Source organism: Balaenoptera musculus, chromosome 14, assembly GCF_009873245.2.
Source record: "Balaenoptera musculus isolate JJ_BM4_2016_0621 chromosome 14, mBalMus1.pri.v3, whole genome shotgun sequence".
NCBI classification, from domain to species: Eukaryota; Metazoa; Chordata; class Mammalia; order Artiodactyla; family Balaenopteridae; genus Balaenoptera; species Balaenoptera musculus.
Window position 1 is genome coordinate 74,016,809 of NC_045798.1, and position 6,997 is coordinate 74,023,805.

Below are 6,997 nucleotides of genomic sequence, written 5' to 3' on the forward strand. Positions count from 1 at the left end.
GCACACCCTGGAGTCGGTCCTCTACTCCCCTGAAGCATCCGGTCCAACAGCAGCGTATGTGGTGCTGTCAGATGCATCCAGAACCTGATGGCTTCCTGGACCACCGTGGACCAAGCCCCTTCACCTCTTGTCTGAATCGCCGAGTCGCTACCTGCAGGTCTCCCCGCACTGTGCCCTGTCTACTCTATAGACAGAACATTCACACCACAGCAGCCCGGCAGCACCCTTTTAAAACGAAGCCAGAAAAGACCATTTCTCTGTTTAGAAACCCTCCTGTGTGTCTGCATCTCATTCAAAGTAAGAGCCAACGTGCATAGATCATGGCCTCCAAGACCCAACCAACTGTCTTGTCTCTGGCATTCTTCTCCCATGACTGTCCCCTCCCTCAACCCTCCTCCAGCCACAGGGACCTTGCATGCTCCCACCTCCGGGCTTCCTTCTGCCCTTGTTATTCCCTCTGATGAGAACACTCTTCCCCAGGAAATAATCACGCCCCTCTTCCGCTCCTGACCATCACATCTCTGCTCCCAGCAGCTCACTGGAGAGCACTTTCCTCCCCTGACACGCCTTCCCTCCCTGGCTTTCCTTTACTCTTTGTCACCAGACACTTTACTGGTTTTACTGGTCTGTCTAATGTGTGACTCCCCCTCTCATCCCTACTCCATGAGATTGGGGACTTCACTGTGCTGCTACTACTGTGGGTTTAAAGCCACTGCAGCAAGAGTCAACCAGCTTCCTTTCTTTTTATTTTTTTTTTTTGGCCTCGCCGTGTGGCATGTGGGATCTTAGTTCCCCGACCAGGGATCGAACCCGTGCCCCCTGAAGTGGAAGTGTGGAGTCCTAACCACTGGACCGCCAGGGAATTCCCTCAACTAGCTTCCTTGAAAAAAAAATGTAGAGATGAAATTTGATCAGAGATGTGAACAGACAGGGGAAACTGTGATTATATGCCTGTCTACTGTTCCATCAGTTGATTTCAAACCTTCAGAAATAGAAGTTGGAGTAGTGACAGCCAAAAATCCTAAATTCAGGATTCTTACAGAAGCAGAGATTGGTATCACCTTGTTACACTAGCAGAGAGAGACTAAACATTGCAGTCAGTTTACCAAATGATGCCGCTTGCCTGTGTGTTTGGTCAGGACAGAACAACATTATGGAGGCCCTTGGATTGAAAAAGAACTCCTCTCACTCCTCCTGCCTCCGAAGTGGTTAGGACTTTGTATAAATAAAAACAATGCTTTTGGAAAATTAAAATGAAAACAAACAAACAAAAAGCCCCCAGGGTCTTGAACAGTCCCCGGTATATTGTAGGCCCTTCATGAATTCTTGTTTTTCAAGGAAGTCCTCACGATCACTCCTTTTTGAGTTAAACTCCAGCACGTGTGTTAGCAGATTTTGTTTTGGAGGACAGCCCTGGTAGAATGAGATGTGTGAGTGACAGGACGAGACCCCAGGGCCCTGCGGGGACATGATTCTTGGGTAATCCTAGCTTTGCTCCTAACCAGTTGTTAGGAACTTGGATGGGTCCCCTGATCACTCGGGTCTTGGGTGATATATAAAGTAAAGGAATTGGACTCGATCAATGGTACTTAACCAATTAAATCAGCATTTCTTGGGAGTAGCACCTGAGTATCAGTATTTTTCAAGAGTTCCCCAGGAGTAATGTATAGCCAGGAGCGGGGTAATCCACAGAGCAGGGTCTCTCGTGCGTTAACGTGCACACAGATCGCCTGGGATCTCGTTAAAATGCCGAATCTGATTTGCCAGTCGGGGTGAGGGCTGGAACTCTGGCATTCTAAGGAGCTTCCAAGGGAAATCAACTCTGAGCGACAAGGTCTTGGAGTCGCTTCCAGCTCCATGACTCTGCCGTGATCTATGAAGAGTGAACGTCCCTTTATTAAATTCTCAGAAAAATATCATCTGCCACTTGACTGGTGGTTATGAGTTCCCAGTAAATGCCCAGCAGCTGCCCCCCCCACCCCCCATGGAACTCAGTGGCTGTTCAAGTTGGTTTTGATTTTTTGAAAAACTAATTGCTCGACCCAGGCAGGGGGGAACGTGCAAAACCAGACCCAAGAACTTCTCTCTCAAAAGCAGCCTTGGAGACTGTGGTCGGGGAAGAAACGCATCACAATTTAATTGCTTCTCTTTGTCTGCTGCTCTGTCGTAGGTGCCTTGGTGCCAGCTGTGTCCCTCTCAGTCATCTTCACCGGGCCACCTCATTGCGCCTCCGCCTCGCTCCCATCTCCTGGGGCCCGCTGGGTGAGCAGGCCCGGCGCTGGCAGCAGACAGGAGAGCAGGGCGCTGGCACGGGGCCGGGAGGTGCAGGCCCATGCTGGGGGAAGGCTAGGCAGGGCTGGCAAGGAGGAAGCATTCCCAGCCCGCTGGGGCAGCGGCCCAGGGAGTGGGGAATGACATGGCCAGAAAGGGGGGAGCCACAGAGTGACCAGAAACTCAGGCTCCCTGCAGCTTAACGGGTGACAAGGAGCCACTGACGTGGTGGCCTTGTCCTACAGCTCCTGCAGGGGGCCTTTTCACATTATTCCCTACCTTCACAACCCCTTCAGCAGCACAGCTGCTACGGTGCCAGCAGGCTGACCACCAAGGAGCCACCATAATTCAGATCCTTCCCCCGGGGTTCAGATGGCTGTCCGGAGAATGGCTCTATGGGGGAGGAGATATTAAACTGACACACACAGATGAACAGGAGCAACGCATACAAAGTCCATTGAATTTGTACATGTACGTGGAGCCTTCGCAAGAGAATGAAGACCCAAAGAAGTGACCAGAGTAGGAAGCTTTTATACCTTTTAGACACAGAAGCAATAAATTTGTGAAGAATTGACAAGACGAAGGGTTTGGGCTGTGGGTAGTAAGTGGTGAAGAGGTAACAGGAGAGAAGGGGGAGTTTAACAAGGTTTGTTTGTACAGAGTTCTTGGCCCCAGTTTCCCCATCTCAAGGCCTTCCCTCCTCCTGGTACAGGGGACACGCCTTTCACAGGGGAGTTTTAGGACCTGCTTCAGGGAAGAAAGGCGAGGGGGGAGGGTCAGAGTGATCTTCCTGCTTCATCCATTTAAATAAATTCCCTCAACTTAAGATCTTCCATGTGTCAAGGTACCATATTTGGGGGTAGCGTGTCCTGACCCCATCAGCTCTTTCCTCTCCCCTCAGATCAGGACTCAGTAAAGAATATAACAAAAGCACTGTATGCATTGCATAATTCAACTCACAACTCTTTATCGAATTCCTGTTGAGAGGGCGCTGGCCACTGGAGGTCCAGCAGGGAACAGATCAGACAAGTTTCTGCTCCCATGGAACTTACCTTCCAGTTGGGGGAAACTCACGACAAAGAAAAATACAAATAAATATATACCATGCCAGGAAATAACCCAAGTGTCCATCAACGGAATAACAATTCTCCTAGATCCAAACCATGAAACTCAGAAACACCGCTCAGCCATAAAAGAAATGAACCACTGACACACCAAATGACACAGATTATTCTCGAAATAATTACGTGGAGTGAAAGAAGCCAGCTACAAAAGAGTACATGCTCCACGATCTCATATATATAAAAACTCTAGAAAAGATAAACTAGTCTCCAGTGACCAAAAGCAGATCAGTTGTTGTGTGAGGATGGGTGGACAGAGAGGGCAGGAAAGTGGGGTTGCAAAGGGGCATTGAGAGAGCTTTTGAGGGGATAGATACGTCCACTCTCTTGATGGTGGTGATGGTTCCACGTGCGTGTGCATGTGTCAAAGCTCACCAAATTGAACACTTTAAATGCGTAGAGTTCACTGTATATCCGTCATACCTACGCAAAGCTGTTGAATGTGTGTGTGTATACACATACATACATACATTACGTCACATGCTACATGAAAAGTAAAGCAAGATAAGGAAGGCAGGATATGCTGGGGGCAGGCAGTGAGTGTTATTTTGGGTTTTTTAAATTTTATTTATTTAATTTATTTAGTTTTGGCTGCGTTGGGTCTTTGTTGCTGTGCGCGGGCTTTCTCTAGTTGCGGTGAGCGGGGGCTACTCTTCGTTGCAGTGCACGGGCTTCTCATTGCGGTGGCTTCTCTTGTTGCGGAGCACGGGTTCTAGGCGCGAGGGCTTCAGTACTTGTGGTGCACGGGCTCAGTAGTTGTGGCTCATGGGCTCTAGAGCGCAGGCTTAATAGTTGTGGCGCTTGGGCTTAGTTGTTCCACAGCATGTGGGATCTTCCCGGACCAGGGCTCAAACCCATGTCCCCTGCATTGGCAGGCAGATTCTTAACCACTGTACCACCAGGGAAGCCCGTGAGTGCTATTTTTTCTGACCAGATGGCTGGTCAGAGAAGGTCTCAGTGATCAGGTGATTTTGAGCAGAAACCTGAAGGCAGTAAGAGAACTGGCCATGGGGTTATCTGGGGAGAGAACATTCCAGGTAGAAGGAAGAGCAAGGGCAAAGGCCCTGTGGGCCTGAGTAACACTGGAGCTCAGTAACGGCTCAGAATTGAGTTAATACTTCAAGATCTGGACCGAATCATTGCCCCAAGCTTCACATACAGTCTTGCATCCATCCTGCCTACCTGGGTAGAGTCCATGTCTTTGGACGGAGCCTGGCTTCTTAACACCTATATAAGCAGCGGTCACACTATACCAGCTCTGGAATCTGCACTAAGATTCTCATTCAAGAATTCCAAGATCTGCTTGACCTCATCTTCTCTGAAATGGGCAGGCAGCCTGATTCCACTTTCAAACTCTTATGACTGATAGTGACTAACTGTGTCAAACAAATCACAAAAGACCTCAAGGTAAAAAGAGTGAACATTTACCTGGCATTTGCTAAGTGACAGGCACTGTTCTAAAAACCTTACGTGTATTATCTCAGGTCATCTTCCCCCAGCCTTGCAAGGTAGATACCGTTATTATTCCCACTTTACAGATACAGAAACTGAGGCAGATAGAAGATAAGCTACATGCCCAATTAAGAGGCTGACACTTGAACCTGGGCAGTATGACTCTGGAGCCAGCCCTTGTAAGTATCCACACATGGCCTCGCAGAGTGCTGCAAATCTCTGATTCTTTTTTTTTTTTTTTAATAAATTTATTCATTTTATTTATTTATTTTTGGCTGTGCTGGGTCTTCGTAGCTGCGCAGTCTTTCTCTAGTTGCGGCGTGCGGGGCCTACTCTTCGTTGCGGAGCGCGGGCTTCTTATTGCAGTGGCTTCTCTTGTTGCAGAGCATGTGCTCTAGGACACGAGCTTCAGTAGTTGTGGCACGTGGGCTCAGTAGTTGAGGCTCATGGGCTCCAGAGTGCAGGCTCAGTAGTTGTGGCGCACAGGCTTAGTTGCTCCGCGGCACGTGGGATCTTCCTGGACCAGGGCTCGAACCCTTGTACCCTGCATTGGCAAACGGATTCTTAACCACTGCGCCACCAGGGAAGCCCAAATCTCTGATTCTTAACCAGTGGTCCCCCATATACCCCCACTGGCCTGGTCCAAGCCTGTCCCTGCACGTGGCTGGGACACCTTCCATATCTGGGGCAATCCTGTAGACTGAACTGTGTCCCCCTAAAATTTATATGTTGAAGCCCTAACTCCCAATATGATGGTATTTGGAAACGGGGCCTTTGGGAGGTGATTAGGTGGGGCTCTCAGGACAGGATTAGTGCCTTTATGAGAAGAGACACCAGAGAGCTTGTCCTCTCTCCCCGCCCGACCCCCGCTTTCTCTCTCTCACTATCTTTTCAATCCTCAGAAATGTCAGCCCATGATTCTGTGATTACAAAGTGAGACAACCCGAGTTGGCCCAAGCACTTCCCTCATGTTATTGGTCCTCTCTAAGTTCTCAGAAGGTGTCGATGGAATGGCCTTTCCAGAGCCATTCAGCGTGTGTCCAATTTCCAGTGACCAGTGCATCTTTCTCTGGCTGTCCCACCATCTGGGGAGGGGCTCTGGGAATGACCTGTCACCTGCCCCCAGACTAGCATAGATCTGCCCTGAGAGTCAGCACCATGGTGGGAGCAACTGCCCAAGTCTGGTCCCCAGGAAAGGATGAGCGAGCACACAGGAAACGCTGAGTGTCCCATGGTGTGGTCCCCATCACCATCCACTCCACTGAGACACTTACCTACCAAAGTTAAAACCGGAATGTGACGACGGGCAGCAGATTATCAGCACGGACCTATCATCCTGGGGACCAAATGGGTGTTTCTCATCAGACCCTTGGGACTCACTCAAGAACTGTTCCAGGCAGTGGTCTGGGGAATGGCCACAAAGCATATCGGCTGAATTCATTCAGGAAGAATGCCGCAGGAGCCCGTCCCAGCTCCGTGCTGGGAACACAGAGGCCCTCCTGGTGCCAGAAAGCTCTACCGCTCCTCCTTAAGACTTGTGACACCTACTTAAGCTCACGGGAACACGAAGTTCACAAAATGCTTTCAGACCTTGGATGAAATGCCTTTTCCCTCTTAGCCAAGACATAGCAAGATTCAGTCATCTTTATTTCTACCCAGTGAGTCCTTGATCAAACGTGTTAATTATATTTTATCCTCCAAGAGGCAAATAGCAGAGAGGAAAAACACTGCCAAACTAAGCTACCTTTCTTTTTTATTTTAAGTTAATTTTTATTAGAGTATAGTTGCTTTACAATGTTGTGTTAGTTTCTACTGTACAGCAAAGTGAATCAGCTAGCTATACGTATACATATATCCCCTCTTTTTTAGATTTCCTTCCCATTTAGGTCGCCACAGAGCACTGAGTAGGGTTCCCTGTGCTATACAGTAGGTTCTCATTAGTTATCTATTTTATACATAGTATCAATAGTGTATATATGTCAATCCCAATCTCCCAATTCATCCCACCCTCTTTCCCCCTTGGTATCCATACGTTTGTTCTCTACTTCTGTGTCTCTATTTCTGCATTGTGAATAAGTTCATCTGTACCATTTTTCTAGATTCCACATATAAGCGATATTATACGATATTTGTTTTTCTCTTTCTGACTTACC